The sequence below is a fragment of the Trachinotus anak genome, unplaced genomic scaffold, assembly GCF_046630095.1.
Source record: "Trachinotus anak isolate AG129_WGS33_773 ecotype Australia unplaced genomic scaffold, CSIRO_AGI_Tana_v1 ptg000008l, whole genome shotgun sequence".
Taxonomy (NCBI): domain Eukaryota; kingdom Metazoa; phylum Chordata; class Actinopteri; order Carangiformes; family Carangidae; genus Trachinotus; species Trachinotus anak.
Genome location: NW_027273859.1, coordinates 1,407,519 through 1,425,978, shown reverse-complemented (window position 1 = coordinate 1,425,978; position 18,460 = coordinate 1,407,519).

Below are 18,460 nucleotides of genomic sequence, written 5' to 3'. Positions count from 1 at the left end.
TTGTGTTTACAAACAGGAAGCAGAGGGAGGGGATATAAATTTTAAAATCAAACGTCACAAACCCACAATTGTCACAGCATGTTTAAGTGTCGTCAAGGTAATGTGAAATGTCACAAACTGCTCTCCCACCCTCTTTATTTGAGCTCTTGCAGCCTCTCACACTCACTTCACTCCCTCATCAGGTGACATCAGTGAAGTCTGTGAGGGTTCAGGGCTCAGGCCTTAGGGGGAACATGGAGATTGAGCCATATGTTAACTTTTGTCTTTTCCACTGAAGTTAGCATGCTAACCAGCTAGTCCCAGCCTGTCTCATCACTGCAGCCTCCAGACTGTCCTGAAGATGTAGCCACTCAGAGGATGTATTATAACCTCTGGTCTTATAAAGACAACGATGGCTGAGGCTCTTGTCAAGCAACAATCACCACCTGCTCCTGACAAGAAACCACGTTCAGCAGCAGAGAAAAATTAGTAGCCCCTTTGAGGCTGGTGATTCTATTATTTTGATATGGGCATCCGATCACATATAAGAACATGTAAGTCAATCAATACTTCCTCACTTCCCTACACCACTGGCTCCTGCTGACGATATGAATGTTTAAAAGCACGTCACACATATTTAGACTGATTTTTAAAAAGCTCAGTCCCTTCCCAGCTGAGCAATGTGGTTTTCATCTTCATTCAAAGAAATAGAGCATTTTTTGGGCACTATTTTCAGTGGCGTATAAATAAAGTAAATCACAACCGTTGATTTCTGCTTGTGACCAAATCAACCAATCAGCGATTCTTTTTGATGTTATATTTGAATATTATTAAAAGAGATCAAACTATCAAGAAAAAATATCAAATTGAGAAACAGAAATATGTTTTTTCTGCTCTTCTATCTTGTTAATCATCTCACAGCCTCTGAAGGGTCTCTGAACCCAAGGTTGGGAACCACTGTTTGGTGCAGCAGGACGGTGTGTGTGTGTGTGTGTGAGTGTGTGTGTGATTGTGTGTGAGTCATTATAATTACATAATAATGAAGGAACATGTCACAAGAGCAAGTGTGAGTTAATGATGTGTGTTTTTGGAAAGAATGGGGCTCTAGAGGAATAAGATATGTCAGGCTCTGACACACACACACACACACACACACACACACACACACACATCTATCTTTGTGAGGACACTCATTGACATAATGCATTCCGTAGCCCCTTACCCTAACCTTAACCATCACACCTGAGTGCCTAACCCTAACCCTGGCCCTAACCTTAACCTAAACCTAATTCTAACAGTAACTCTAAAACCAAGTCTTAACCCTCAAAATGTGATTTGAAGGTGTCTCAAAAAGTGAGGACCGGCCAAAATGTCCTCATTTTCCCAAAATGTCCTCACTCTGTTAGTAAAATACTTTTTTTGGTCCTGTTACGTCCCTATTTGGCCAGGGGATGTGGGGAGTAACACAAATTTAAGCCCAGGGAAAAGGAGAGGAGGAAAGCAGAAATATACAAAAAAAAAGATAATTTATTTACAATGACTAAACACAAAGAAACATTAACGAAAAGCGGACTTCTTTGGAAAGAAGCGGTCGTTCTGCCTGAAACAGAAATACAACAAAGAATTAATTTAGCACCAAGGTCTGGGTTACCATAATCTACCGAATCCGGTACACAACTGCTCACAGCTCACACACGCACAGCACTCAAGCTGCCGACTGGCCCACTGGCACCGACTAGGTTCCTCCTCAAACTTTAAATACCAAAGCCACCTGATTAGTTAAGTGAACACTGGTGGGTTCACTTACCATGAGAACAGGGGAAGGGAAAAAAGGCGGATACCTGGAATGAGAGGAGGGAAAACACACAACCACACCTACACACGGCTTAACAGCCGTAACACCCCCTCCCATAAGAGCAAACGTCCCGTTTGCTAAAACTATAGATGAATCATCACTATTTTGGCAACCCACAATACATAGTTAGCATGTTAGACCGATGCTACTCACCACCAGATTTCAGGAAGGACACAGCAATGCAATCCCCTTACCCCCGGGAGAGTGCGTCAGCCACTACATTGTCCGATCCCTTTTTGTGCTGGATCTCAATGTTAAACCCCTGTGCCAGCAGAGCCCAACGCATCAACCGCTGGTTGTGGTTGTACATTTGAGATAGAAAAACCAGAGGATTATGGTCAGTGTATATGATCACCGGAGACGGGCTGGAGCCAATATACACTTCAAAATGTTGGAGAGCAAGGAGCATGGCCAGTGTCTCCTTCTCGATGGTGGAATAATTTAACTGATGTCGTTTGAACTTTACGGAATAGTAACACACTGGGTGGTTTATCCCATCTTCGCCATCTTGCAGCAGCACTGCACCAGCTCCAGAAGCACTAGCATCCACCTCTAGTTTAAAGGGGAGAGAGAAGTTAGGAGCAGCCAAGACAGGAGCGCTGCAGAGGAGGGACTTAGCAGCATCAAAGGCATATTGACATTCTTTATCCCACACAAATGGAACGGCCGGACTACACAGCCTAGTGAGTGGAGCCACCACCACTGAGAAGTTTTTACAAAAACACCGATAGTATCCCGCTAGGCCCAGAAAACTGCGAAGCTGACGCCGGGTAGTGGGAGCAGGATATGACAACACCGCAGCAATTTTTGCATCCACTGGACGGACTTGACCATGTCCAACCTGCTTCCCCAGGTAAGTGACAGTAGCTTTTCCAAACTCACATTTGGCGAGGTTAAGGGTCAATGAGGCCTCCGCTAGCCGCCTAAATACTTCTGCCAGGCTAGAAAGATGTTCCTCCCAGGTGTTGGAGTACACCACTACATCATCAATATACACATTACACCGGGGCACGTCCCCCAACACCAAATGCATCAAGCGCTGAAAAGTAGCCGGTGCATTTCTCATACCAAAGGCCATCACTGTATACTGTAAAAAATGGTCAGGTGTCACAAATGCAGAGATGTCGGAAGCTCTGGGGGTTAAAGGAACCTGCCAGTACCCCTTTAGCAAATCTAGCTTTGTGATGAATACCGCTGGACCGATGCTGTCAATACAGTCCTCTATTCGGGGCAAAGGAAAAGAGTCTGGTACTGTCACTGTATTAACCTTACGGAAGTCCGTACAGAAGCGGGGAGTACCATCAGATTTAGGGGCTAGAAGACATGGGGAGCTCCAAGGACTATGACTGGGCTTGGCTAAACCGTTTTCTAACAAGTACCCAACCTCTTTTTTCATTACTTCTCTTTTTTCTGCTGGACAACGATAAGCATGTTGTTTAATGGGCTTGGCCGAGCCAACATCAATGTCATGCTGTAACACACCGGTACAAGATGGCACATCACAGAACAGAGTGGGGCAGGAATGGAGTAACTGAACTATATCCTCCTGCTGATGCCTGGGCAGGTAGGACAGTTGTGACTCAATAGTGGACAGAAACTCAGAGTTGGACAGCCTACCACACAGCTGACTCTCACAGAGCTCAGTCAGACAATCATCCTCAGGCCAGGATTCAACACAAACCAAAGAAGCAGATGCCACACCGGGAGGAGCTGTTTCTGCAGTTTTTTCCTGCTTCCCCTGAGCAGCTTCTCTGGAATGGTACGGCTTTAACATGTTAACATGGCACAGGCGCGTCTTCCTTCTCCGCTCAGGAGTGTGGACAACATAGTCAGTTTCAGACACTTTGCTTTTCACTACATAAGGGCCTGAAAAACGGGCAGTGAGGGCAGAGCCAGGTATGGGTAATAAAACCAATACCTGGTCTCCAGGTTGAAAATGGCGGGCCACTGCTTTTCTGTCAAACAGTCTCTTCATGCCAGCCTGGGAGGAAGAGAGGGCTTCTTTCGCCAGAGTGGAAGCATGATGTAACTGTTCCCTGCACTGAGAGACGAAATCCAAAACATTATTCTCTGGAGAAGAAACAGACATGAACTGTTCCTTAAGCACTTTCATAGGGCCACGCACATTGTGACCAAACACCAACTCAACTGGACTAAACCCCAGAGACTCCTGCTTAGCATCTCGGATGGCAAAGAGAACAAAAGGTACTCCCTCATCCCAGTCTCTACCTGTATCATAGCAGTATTTTCTCAACATCGATTTTAGAGTCTGATGCCACCGCTCTAGTGCACCCTGTGATTCTGGGTGGTATGCACTGGACACCGAGTGAGTGACACCAAGGGACTGCAAGGTTTTCTTGAAGGTTTTAGAGAGAAAATTAGTTCCCTGATCAGTTTGTACAACCTTTGGTAGCCCAAAGGTTGTAAAGAACTTGATCAGAGCCCTAACGACTGCTTGTGCACTGATCTTCCGTAATGGAATGGCTTCAGGGAACTGGGTGGAAGCACACATGATAGTCAAGAGGAACTGGTTACCAGACTTTGTACGGGGCAATGGACCAACACAATCAACAATGACACGTTCAAAAGGCTCACCTACCGCAGGGATAGGCCGCAGAGGAGCTGGTGGCACTTTTTGGTTCGGCTTTCCCACAATCTGGCAGGTGTTGCAGGTTCTACAAAAACGCACTACATCAGCCTTCATACCTGGCCAGAAGAAATGTCTCAGAACACGATTATAAGTTTTAGTGACACCCAGATGACCAGACCATAGGTGCTCGTGTGCTAATGCTAACACAGGATGTCGACACTCAGTGGGAACTACTATCTGGTGCACATTACCCCAGTCTTCACCTGCAGCACCCAACTGAGAAACCCACCTACGCATCAGCACCCCATCATTCACATGGAATGATTGCCTGCCACCACCCTTATGAGCGCCCTCAGCAGCAGCAAAACACTTGATCAAGGAGGGATCACCTTTTTGGGCACTGATGAGTGCCTCACGAGTCAAAGGCAGGGGCACAGAGTCTGCCACACTCTCAGAGGCTACAGGAACATGATTTACTGACTCACCTACAGGGGGCAGTTTTTCTTCAGACAAAACAGAAGAAAACAAAGAGTCGGACAAATCAACGTCCTGAGCTTGCTTTCTGGCTTGGGCTCGGGTAAGAACACAAGCTGTGAACACCTCCGGATGACACTGGGCTACATCATTATGGGCAGACTCGGAAATAGGAACACTAACAATTTCAGGCGCGGGGTATACTTTACCTCCAGCTATGTCATTCCCCATTATGAAATCAACGCCATCAACAGGAAAACATGGGCAAACAGCTACTGGAAATATACCAGTGACAAGGTCAGTCTCTACATGCACACGGTGGAGAGGCGCAGGCACAAAACTCATCCCGATACCTCTAACCACAGTGCTTATATCACAGGCAGATTCCATGCTCAAGGGCAGGACGCTGGCAAGTATGAAAGACTGAGAGCCCCCAGTGTCACGCAACACAGTGACCGGGCGCCGGTCCTCTGGCTTACCTGTGAGAGACACATAGCCAGAAGAGATAAAAGGTTTAAAACATTCATCTGGCACCTTCGGAGCAGTGGTCTGACCATGGGAAAATTCAGTTTTAATTAACCCAACACCTTTTGGCTGCTTTGCAGTAGCTGCTTGCTGCTTGTGTTTTAAAGTCAAACAGTCAGCCACCAAATGACCAGGCTTATGACAAAAAAAACACTGTTTTCCAGGCTTCACACCAGACATGGGTGAGGAGGCACGAGAGACATCCCCAGGTTGCTGAGAAGAATCACGGGTAATAGAATCGCGTTTGGTAAATACAGCTTTATGTGTAAGGACAAACTCATCGGCCAGAGAGGCCGCCTGCTGCAGGGTGGTTACCTTCTGCTCATTCAAATAAACCACAGTGCGCTCAGGTACACAACTCTTGAACTCTTCAAGCAGCATTAGCTCACGCACTGAAGCAAGGTCATCAGCCTTACACGCTGAACACCAGCGGTCAAACAGCAGCTCTTTCTCCCTAGCGAAGTCAGCGAATGTCTGGCCTGACGTTTTCCTGAGGCTCCGAAAACGCTGCCTATAAGCTTCGGGTACTAACTCATACACTCGTAAGATTGCACCTTTCACCTTATCGTACACAAGGCTGTCTTCCAAAGAAAGAGAAGAACACGCTTCCTGCGCCTTACCAGATAACTTACACTGTAAGAGTATTGCCCACACATCTTTTGGCCAGTGTAAAGCATTAGCAATGCGCTCAAAAGCACTAAAATATGATTCCACCTCAGATTCGCGAAAAACAGGTACCAGGGAAATATGTCTGCTCACATCAAATGTGGTAGCTGAATCTGGGACAGATTGTGCACTAACAGGAGGAGTGCCCTTCTGTAGCTCTAACTCGCGCATCCTGATCGCAGTTTCCGCCTCCAACCTTTTCAACTCCAACTCCCTCCTGAGCTGGAACTCACGCTCCTCCCTCTCTTTCTCCATGTTCAGTCGAGCAATTCGCAGTTTCATCCGGGCCCCTAACCTGGAGCCAGGAGACGACTCAGCAGAGTCTGGATTGAACCGTGGCAATGTGACCGGCTTTTTCCCTGAACCAGTCTCCTGCACATTGGGAGTAACAGCACGTTCGGTCGCTTCCGCCCCTGGGGAATCAGAGTGGCCAGCACCTGATAATACTGTGGCCATACCCTCGGCACCTGTACCAAGATTTTCGACCTCTGACGGTAAAATTAAAATGCCTTTACTGGTCAAACCATTTAAAAGTACAGATTTTAGGTCACTTTTACGCAGAGAAGTCGAGACAGGAATGCCATAGAAGTCAGCAATAGCCAAGAGATCAGCCTTCCTACAGTGATCAAGCTGGCTCCAAGTAGGATTAGCCACAAACTCTTCCAGAACAAACGCCATACTGATCTTGAAGCGAACAATAGGCTACCATACACATGGACGGCACCACAGGATCCACCAGGTCAAACAAACAGGACTAGCTAGGCTAACACAATAGCCTGACTACAACAACTCACTATACACACCGCACAACTACCAGCGGTTGACACAATGATCCTGATGCCGGATGCCACACACAAAATGCTCAGCCTTAAACAACTTCCTCAGACCCTGCCTAACCCAAACTTTACCTGCATATCTTCTGAGGCGTACCGGGCCCGAGGCGACTTGAAAGGCGAAAACTTCAGCGGCCGAAACCCTGAAACGCCTACCCCCACCAGGGAACTGGATCCCCGCCCAGGATTACCTCAAAAATAAGAAAGGCAAAATAACAAAGAGAGTGCCCGTCGGAAGGACTGAAGCAGCCCAGCTGGACACTCACCTGCCTAACTGAGGAAGCTTAGGAAAGGCCAGAGAACACCCAAACATCAAAGTTCACTGCAACAACCACTGAAGACAAAATACCAAGACTCCAACTTAACAATAACAATTTCAGGCTTACCAACCTTCCTTTTCAGATCCCGGACGAGCCCCCAATTATGTTACGTCCCTATTTGGCCAGGGGATGTGGGGAGTAACACAAATTTAAGCCCAGGGAAAAGGAGAGGAGGAAAGCAGAAATATACAAAAAAAAAGATAATTTATTTACAATGACTAAACACAAAGAAACATTAACGAAAAGCGGACTTCTTTGGAAAGAAGCGGTCGTTCTGCCTGAAACAGAAATACAACAAAGAATTAATTTAGCACCAAGGTCTGGGTTACCATAATCTACCGAATCCGGTACACAACTGCTCACAGCTCACACACGCACAGCACTCAAGCTGCCGACTGGCCCACTGGCACCGACTAGGTTCCTCCTCAAACTTTAAATACCAAAGCCACCTGATTAGTTAAGTGAACACTGGTGGGTTCACTTACCATGAGAACAGGGGAAGGGAAAAAAGGCGGATACCTGGAATGAGAGGAGGGAAAACACACAACCACACCTACACACGGCTTAACAGCCGTAACAGGTCCTTACTATGTAGCAAGTACAAGTGCACACTCATTCACACACACTACTTGTTAGTATGAAACATGAATCCGTTTACAGGATTTATTGATAAGAAAAATGGACAGAGGGATTTCCTTTGGCCTTTCTGAACCACTTTTCCTTGACTTCGATGGAAAACATCATGAAAAGGAAAAGAAAACCACTTTCCAGAGAAAATCTGACTGTGGATGTTTGTTTTTTTTAAACAAGCAGAACTGAAATGTTGAAAGAAGATAATGTGAAAGAAATACAAAGTAGTGAAAGTTCAGCCATTAAAATAATAATAATACTGATAATAATAATAATAAGCTTTGTTTGTATAGCACCTTTCATACATGAACTAAAGCACCAAGTGCTTTACAGCAAGTAAATTACACACATCAAGTGCATCTCATGATAATACATTAAAGGAAAATATAAACATGTTTAAACACTGTAGAATGAAAACCTTTCAAATAAAATGAGATGGAATAATAAATACTAAAATAACAGCATTGTTAAAATAAATTAAGGGGGTTAGTTAAACAACATTTATGTATGTAGAAAGAGAAAGAGAAGAAATCTATACTTCTCCATAAACTACTCTGTTGTTTCTACATTGGCCTCGGAGCAGCTTCATGCTGCAGTGATACTGGTGTGAAAGAAAGTCTTCCCTTTCTTGAGAGTTGCTCATTCTCTGAAGAATTGCAGTGTAGTGGACATACCCGGCCTGGCATCAGCCACAAGCCATTAAAACAAGTTCAGAGGAAGGACATCTCTTCTTTATGATTCTTTAGATAAAAGAATCATTCTTTAGTATCATTCTTTAGATAAAAGAATCATAAATTAGGCCACAAGCCACATTCCAATCCTCACTAGGCACCAGCACATCACTCTTCGCAGACACAGATCTAAGTAAAATTATAAAACCAACTATCTGACTATTCTGTAACCAAGGTGATGTGTTTGTGTAATAAGCCAATCCCTGATCTTCTTTCCTCTATAACTGCTGAGGTGTAACATATAGAGTTAAAGATAATATCTTTCATATGACCAAACTATCACCAACCTTCACACAAGGTAAAAGACACTACAGACATCCACACTGTCTTTATTATTGTTACTATTATAATTAAATGACTACTGTGTAACCCACATATCATAGCACAGAAACAGCTCTGGTTAAGGTCACCAATGATCTCCTCATAGCCTCAGACAATGGACTTGTCTCTATACTTGTCCTACTAGATCTTAGTGCTGCATTTGACACCATCGATCATAAGATTCTATTACAGAGACTAGAGCATATGGTTGGCATTAAAGGAACCGCACTAAGCTGGTTTAAGTCATATTTGTCAGATGGACTCCAGTTTGTTTATGTTAATAATGGCTCATCTATCATCACTAAAGTCAGTCATGGGGTTCCACAAGGTTCTGTGCTAGGACCAATACTTTTCACTCTATATGTGCTTCCTCTAGGAAACATTATTAGGAGGCACCAGATAAATTTCCATTGTTACGCAGATGACACCCAGCTGTACTTATCCATGAAGCCAGGTGAGACTAACCAGGTAGCCAAGCTTCAGGTGTGTCTTCAGGACATAAAAACCTGGATGACCAGTAATTTCTTACTCTTAAATTCAGACAAAACTGAAGTTATTGTAATCGGCCCAAAAAACCTCAGAGATACAGAAAAAGTGTTTGCCCCCTTCCTGATTTCTTTTTTTTTTTTGCATGTTTGTCACACTTAAATGTTTCAGATCATCAAACAAATTTAAATATTAGACAAAGATAACACAAGTAAACACAAAATGCAGTTTTTAAATGAAGGTTTATATTATTAAGGGGAAACATAAATCCTAACCTACAGTGGTGAACCTTCCCAGGAGTGGCCGGCCGACCAAAATTACCCCAAGAACGCAGTGACGACTCATCCCAAAAGACCCCAGAACAACATCCAAAGAACTGCAGGCCTCACTTGCCTCAATTAAGGTCAGTGTTCATGACTCCACCATAAGAAAGAGACTGGGCAACAATGGCCTGCATGGCAGAGTTCCAAGACGAAAACCACTGCTGAGCAAAAAGAACATAAAGGCTCGTCTCAGTTTTGCCAGAAAACATCTTGATGATGCCCAAGACTTTTGGGAAAATACTCTGTGGACTGACTGGAAGGTGTATGTCCCATTACATCTGGCATAAAAGTAACATGGCATTTCAGAAAAGGAACATCATACCAACAGTAAAATGTGGTAGTGTGATGGTCTGGGGCTGTTTTGCTGCTTCAGGACCTGGACGACTTGCTGTGGTAAATGGAACCATGAATTCTGCTGTCTACCAATAAATCCTGAAGGAGAATGTCCGGCCATCTGTTCGTGACCTCAAGCTGAAGCGCACTTGGGTTCTGCAGCAGGACAATGATCCAAAACACACCAGCAAGTCCACCTCTGAATGGCTTAAGAAAAACAAAATGAAGACTTTGGAGTTGCCTAGTCAAAGTCCCGACCTGAATCCGATTGAGATGCTGTGGCATGACTTTAAAAAGGCGGTTCATGCTCGAAAACCCTCCAATGTGGCTGAATTACAACAATTCTGCAAAGATGAGTTGGCCAAAATTCCTGCACAGCGCTGTAAAAGACTCATTGCCAGTTATCGCAAACGCTTGATTGCAGTTGTTGCTGCTAAGGGTGGCCCAACCAGTTATTAGGTTTAGGGGGCAATCACTTTTTCACACAGGGCCATGTAGGTTTGGATTTTTTTTTTTCCCCCCTTAATAATAAAAACCTTCATTTAAAAACTGCATTTTGTGTTTACTTGTGTTATCTTTGTCTAATATTTAAATTTGTTTGATGATCTGAAACATTTAAGTGTGACAAACATGCAAAAAATTAGAAATCAGGAAGGGGGGAAACACTTTTTCACACAACTGTACACTATGTGATAATATACTGACTCTGGATGACATTATCTTGGCCTCCAGTGCTACAGTCAGAAACCTTGGTGTCATTTTTGACCAGGACTTGTCCTTTACTTCACATATAAAGCAAGTCTCTAGGACAGCCTTCTTCCACCTGCGTAATATTGCAAAAATCAGACCCATTCTCTGTCTAAAGGATGCTGAAAAGCTAGTTCATGCATTTGTTACCTCAATACTGGACTACTGTAATTCTTGTCAGGATGTCCCAAAAATTCAGTAAAAAGCCTCCAATTGATCTAAAATGCTGCAGCACAAGTACTGACAGGAGCTAGGAAACAAGATCACATCTCTCCTGTGTTAGCTTCTCTGCATTGGCTCCCTGTAAAATCCAGGATAGAATTTAAAATCCTCCTCCTCACCTACAAAGCCATTAATGGTCAGGCACCATCGTACCTTGGAGAGCTTATACTTCCCTATTTTCCCAATAGGACACTTCGCTCTCTAAATGCAGGTCTACTTGTGGTTCCCAGAGTTTGTAAGAGCAGACTGGGGGGCAGAGCCTTCAGCTATCAGGCTCCTCTCCTGTGGAACCAGCTCCCAGTGTGGGCTCAGGGGGCAGACACCCTCTCTACCTTTAAAATCAGGCTTAAAACTGTCCTCTTTGGTAAAGCTTATAGTTAGGGCTGGCTCGGGTATGTCCTGAACCATCCCTTAGTCATGATGCTATAGAGCTAGACTGCTGGGGGATTCCATGATGCACTAGTCTGTCTCTCTCTCTCTCTCTCTCTCTCTCTCTCTCTCTCTCTCTCTCTCTCTCTCTCTCTCTCTCTCTCGACTACTTTATGCCATTAACTTTGTATTTTTTTTTTCTCTCCTGTAGTTTGTGCTTCTCCTCTCTCTCTCTCTCTCTGTCCTCATTCTGCAGGTATCTCTGCCTCTGGAGCAGCAGGATCCAGATCCACCACTACTCATCATTTCTATTAACCACTGTTATCTGTCATTATTATTGATAACACTATTACCTATACAGCTGTTCCTGGTCTCTCTCTCTCTCTATCTCTTTTCTCCTCTCTCCTCCCCCCAACCCCCTTTTTTTTCTTCTCCTAAACCCAACCGGTCGAGGCAGACGGCCGCCCACCCTGAGCCCGGTTCTGTTGGAGGTTTCTTCCTGTTAAAGGGAGTTTTCCTCCCCCCTGTCGCCAAGCGCTTGCTCTTTGTGGGAACTGTTGGGTTTTTCTCTGTAACAAAGTAAGGTCTCAGCCTTACCCTGTAAAGTACCTCGAGATAATGTATATTATGATTTGGCACTATACAAATAAAATTGAATTGAATTGTTGTTTGATCAGTTAACCACTTGTATTATACTTACTTTAAGGGTTTGAAGGATGGAGGCCTCATATGAAATCCGTGTTTGTGTTGTTTTCTTCTTGTCATTATTAATGTCATTAGGTTTATATGTTGTGTCCTTTAATGTGTTATGGTCATGGTGGAATGTGGATGTGAATTTTTAGATAAATTCCAAATTAAACAGTTCAAAGGTTCTATAGAAAGTTACTTGTTAATGCCTCCAAAACATGCGCTAACTCCCAGGGGATGAAACTGTGGTGATCATGTCTTACATTGTTTTTAGCCCCTGGCTTTTAGCCTTCGGGCATTTGCTACCACGCTTTTTGCCACCGACTCTTAGCCATGCCTTTTGCCACTCCATGTTGCACCAACCATGAAGCTTTGCTTCTGGCTCTTTGCATTTCACTGTTTTGTCTGCATACTCTTTGTCTTTCTTCTGCCACATGCTCTAAGTAATTTCTCTTAGTCTACATGCCAGCTTTTATTTTTATAAGCCAAGTCAAAAACAACTGAATCAAAAGGCAGACTATTTTTGTAATTTTTTAATCGTTTTCACAGCTCCGATTTTTTAAGACAGCTGACAGTTTTAGAGGCACCTGGTCAACACCTGTCTTCTCTAAAGTTAGGCCTAAAGTTAACTATTTAGAGCATTATCTCATATCAAGCCATGAGAGACACAGACAGACAGCTGATCTGCCCACGACCATCTGCAGAGAAGCCAACGAAGAAACCAAGAGTGCCTCAGAAAGAAAGTCTGCTGGCAGACTTCACCTGAAGCTGAAAACATGGAGAGACACGGGCAGAACCATCACCTTGGTAAGAGACGACGCCTGCGGGAGCATCCACCTGTCAAGATTACTGATCAACTGCTTTGGTTCCAACCGGGTCTCCAGCTACAGCAACCCACAGTAGGCAAGATCTTAACATTTGCTCATCACTGGGTTGCTGTCAAGACAAAATAATATTCAATCATCAGATTCCATTCATAGATATGGAGGCTTATCATTTAGTTGTATAGCATATTTGTAAATAGCCACCACACATGCTCTCCAACCACTGCTTAAACTGTTCTTCTGCTCCATTTTATTCCTGCTAATCACTGCCTTTACCCTGTAAATTGTAGTGTAGCTAATAAATCTCTAAAAAATCAGTTGCGCTGTTCGTTGAAGTAGAGACTGGAGATTGAACAATTGAATTCATGGATTCATAAACTTTTGTCTCTTCAGAGACTGGTGCCTCATTCAACAAGGATTTCAAATTATAATGATGTGGCTTTGGTACGCTACAGCAGATGCAGTGTGATGAATCAAATCTCTTTAATACATGCAGCATCCTGTAGTTTTTTTTTTTTACATTTTGGAACTCCAATAGATGTGCATGTGAAGGGGTTCAGACTTATTCTCTGGCCCACCTCTGAGCTTCTCAGCAACAATCCTCACACTCAAACCCACAGAGAGACCAAATCAATACATTAATTCCTGAATCCTAAGTGTTCATTTCCCACATTCCAACCTTTTGACACAAAGTGTCAACACAATACATTTGGGAAGTTAAAATTTACATAATTCTGAAAATGTATAGTACCTTACACCTATCATGTATGTAGTCAAATACTGAACTAAACCAACAACTGGATCTAAGCAAAGACAAGTTTTACTTCAAGTTGAAGGAGAGGATTCCAATTTACTAGAGTACTTTGAATGTTTAAGACAGTGGTGTTAGGGACATATAATCTACTTTAGTCCATCCAATAAAAGAATACCAACTACTTTTTTCAACAGACCAGTCGAACAATTCTTCTGCCCGCATCAAAACCCCAAGGTTTCTAATCCTTGTAGTCAAACAGTTGATCAGCTGTTCTGTTGTGGTTTTTGTGGTGACTTCTTCTTCTCCTGATCCTGTGTGAGTGGCATGCCAATGCCACTTCTGCCATCTGTGTCTTCTTGCACCCTCGGTGATAACATTTTTATTCCTCTGATGATCAGGAATGGGTGTAGGTGTATCAGTATAAATGACTAAATATCAGTTTGATGAATTCAAGTGTATCAGTATGTAGTGTGAAGGTTGTGAATGTATGGGCTCTGCAGTGGTTAGCGCTGTCACCTCAAAGCAAGAAGGTTCGGGGTTTGAGTCCCGGGCCTGGGGCCTTTCTGTGTGGAGTTTGCATGTCCTCCCCGTGTCTGCGTGTCTCCGGCTTCCTCCCACAGTCCAAAGACATGCACGCTAGGTTGATTGGTGACTCTAAATTGTCTGTAGATGTGAATGTGAGCATGAATGATTGTTTCTCGCAGGTGGCATAGACTGTCATAGACTGGTGTTCCTGTCCAGGGTGTACCCCACCCTCGTCATCAGCTGGGATTGGCTCCACCCCCCATGACCTGGTTCAGATAAGAGGTATAGATAATGGATGGATGGATAGTTGCAGGCTCTTTGGTTTGTAGAAGCCATCTTGCTGATGACTTGATGGCCAGCTGTGAGTACACCAGCTGTGTTGACCAATCAAATAAAACTACAGCCAAAATCTTATATCAGAATTTCCCATCAATTTCCTATAGATCAGGTCGTCTTTTTGTCGGATGAGGCATCACTGAGAAAAGGTTTTGTATGCTCTGAAAGGCCTAAGCAAGGGGAGCTAAGAAAAGTCACTTTAAGTCAGTGAAAGCTCTCAGTGCCTAAAGAGTCCACAAAAAAGTCGAAGTCAAAAAGTCAGTCATGGTTAAATGTCTTCCCTATGCGTGATGTTGTACAGGGGTTGGGAGATCTCCACAAAATTTTGAATCCATCGACGGCAATAGCCTGCAAAGCCCAAAAGGATTTGTTTTTTAGTTTGTGGTTTTGGAACATCCAAAATTTGGTCTGGGCTCAATATACAACCTTCAGGAGTGATTACATGACCAAGAGTCTGCTTTTGACACAAGTTGCCCTTGTCTTATGAAACCTTATGACCATTTTCTCTCAGAAAACAGATCAGAGATACTGTCAGTTTGATGATCCTTCTGTGTGGAGCAACACACTAAAAGGTAATCCACATACTGAACAAGTGTACTACAGTGGCTGCCAATGTGACAGGTTTTCAGCAACAGCCACAGCAAATAGCACAGGACTGGAGGAGAAACCCTGTGGTATTCATGTTTATGTGTATCATTTACCACTAACAGTGAAAACTAACCAGAACTGTGAGGCGGGAGGAACAGGAAGGCTAAAATATACATTTGCTAAATCAGTTACAGAAAACCAACAGGACTCTGACTCAACCTGTGACATTAGTGTTGCAACATTTGGTACAGTTGGGGCTGGATATTGAACAGATCTATAAGAGACTGAATAACAGGAGCAATGCCTCCAACAGCTTCAGAACTGAGTACATGTGGTCACTTACAAGGTCTAAAGAAGATTTTGGCTGAACAACAACAAGAGATGCACCATTTTATATTTCCAAAATCAAACTTGCTATGAGCCCATAATCTGGGAGCACTTTACACTGGATTACAGAGACTTCTGCTCCTGAGTCTACAAGGAATGCCAGATTAGCACCTTGTACATTAAGAGTCATTCTAAGGGGTGTCTTTAAGTCTAGTGTTAACTGTACATTGCTGGTGTGTGATAACTGGTTGTTCAATGTCATTATTTGTGTGTACTTGTGTGTTTGTGTCTGTGTATTACTCAATGCTCTGACCTGCCTCCACTGTCTTCTACAGTTGTGTCAACTGGTTTCCTGGAGAATGAACAGACAGTCCTTAGGTGGTGTTGTTTATGGTATTATTTTCATTTCTAGTTTCTTTTTATTTTCTTTTTTTCTGGAGCCAAATACTACACATAGAATTATGTTGACTCACTACCAAAAAGGAATTGCATGAAACTTGGTTCCCATAACACAAAAGAATTTCATGGGAACAAGATATTCAATTCCACGAAGGAATTACATGACCTGGCAAACTTTACACTTCATATGATTCAGAACACCCTATCACTTATCAAAATAGATGGAGTGTCTGCTGGTTGCTGCCCGTATATGATGTCAGGCGGGATCCTGTCCTCCATTTCTCGGAGCAGACTCCCGCCGGTGGCTAACCTTCAGTCTAGACTCAGGCCTCGAGCAGCGGAACGTCTATCCCAACCTGGTCGCCAAATATGTGAAGGAAATTCCTTCTTTTCTTGAGAATTGCTAGTTCTCTGAAGAATTGCAGTGTGATAAATCAAATCTCTTTAATACATGCAGCATGGAGAGAGGACCATAACATGGCTGTTCTCCAAAGACTTCCAGGGTGTCTGTTAGGCAAACAAAAGGACAGCATACATTAAGGTGTTGATCGTGCCTTTTTCAGACACACTGATATTAACTTCTTGTCTGGCTCTCATGTGACATCTTCACACTCAAACCCACACAATGACACCAAATAAATACATTAATTCCTTAATCCTAAGTGTTCATTTCTCACGTTGGCCTGGTATCGGTCTGTGGTAGGAGAGAATGCAAAGCCACAACACCTAAACCTGAATTAGTGGTTAATCCTCATTCCAGTTGACAGCAATCAGAGTGAAGATGTTGCCTGAGGGGAAAAACCCTGAATGACTCAGAAAGGTTCAGGCTCGCTGAGGCCTCATAATCCAGAGAAGAGCAAACTGAAATTGTTTTAGTACCTGAAAGGCCACAACCACAGGGGTGGTGGGGCAGATCCAGAATACACTGGAGAAATAATTTCTCCCAGCTGGTCTGGACTACCTGCAGATTCCCAGAAAAGAGGAAGTTGCAGGAGATAAGGTTTCCATTGTCTGCCTGTAGTGACTCACTGACTTGAGCACCTTTCTTGTAAGTTGAGTAGATGTTTCTGAGAGGACTGTCCCACTGTTTGACAGTAAAACACAATTCACACAAACAAGACATGAAGTTATGATCTTTCAGGACAAATCAGGAATGTTCCTGCCCAGGAAGCTGTGTTTGGAGCTGCTGCATTGTTCTGTTGTGGCTGCAGCCTCATGTTGTATCTTATGTTTCCCTATGTTCCCCCTTTGTCTCTTTCTCTCTCTCTCTCTCTCTCTCTCTCTCTCTGTGTGTGTGTGTGTGTGTTTGTGTGTGGTTGTGACGCTCCTTCCCTGATTCTTGGGCTGCAGTGGAAAAGTCTTTTCTTTGTAGGAAGGTTTAAACTGGGTGAATGACCCATAAGTACCTGAGTGGCAGCCATGATAAGAGCTGTACTTATTCTCTAAATGATGAGGAAAGGAGCTTCAGTGCTTCCTATGTTATCTCCTTTAGCATAGGAAAGGTTGGACCTTCCTTTATGAAAGGAAAGAAGAAAATGCCGTCCTACAATTGCTTGCTGCAACAACATTTAAAGTGATGCACCATTGTAATTTCAATGCAGCAGACCCACACCATGTAAATGAAGAAACAGAGCATCTGTTTCATGTTTGTGACACGATCCAACACTAATGAAAATCCTTTCCTGATCAACTGAGCTCCAAATCCAGACACACAGATTTCTTCTCTTTAAATCTGTCAATCTGTCATAACAAATGTATAAAAATGTCAAAAGTTCTGACAGGATCTTCGTCTACTTATGTCTGAATATCATTTTGCTTAATAGTTTGTTTTGCTTTGTGGTTAGGAAAGGAGGGTTTATGGTCCACGTGTTATAAATAAAGTTAACACTCCTAGTGTAAGTGCTGTTGGATTCTCTAAGCACCGTGGTCATCGTTTTCTAAGTCTTTATGACCTCTCCTTCACATCTTTCCTTGACATCATGACATCTTCAACTGAGTTTAAGGAAAAGTGGTTAGGAAAGGAGACGATTTTGACTTTTCAGCTTTGGCTCGTGGCTCCCTGCTGATCACACACACACCTGCCTTCCCTCCATCTTCCCCAATTCTTCACTCACTCTTCACCAGATGTGTCTTTCACTTCCAGCCTCTCTAAGTGTTCTTGTTGAAGTGTTTCCTCATGTTATATCCCAAGTTAATTGTGTCTCAGGATCATTACTCACCATCTATCTGTCTGTGTCTGCCAGTTCTCCAACCCAGAGTCATGCCATCCTGCCCACCTCCTCCCGCCCTTCCTCACTGCTCTCCAGTCCTCTTACTCAGCTGGCTACCTCCCAGCTCATCCCACCTCCAGCCCCCTCTGCTCTTTCAGTAAATCCTCTTCAATCATCTCTCCAGGGTGGATATGGAATACAAACACACAGCGACATAAATCTGCAACCAGAGGCTGCGGGTGTGGGAGAGCTGATTAATACAATTGTATATTAATATATTATATAAATGAATAAAGAAATAAAAAGTTTAGTGAAGCAGCCTCACACGTAATGCTTTACTTATTCTGAGTTATTGTTAATAAATTACTTGTTTAGTTCAATAGTGATTGTGGACCTCCTTTCTTCA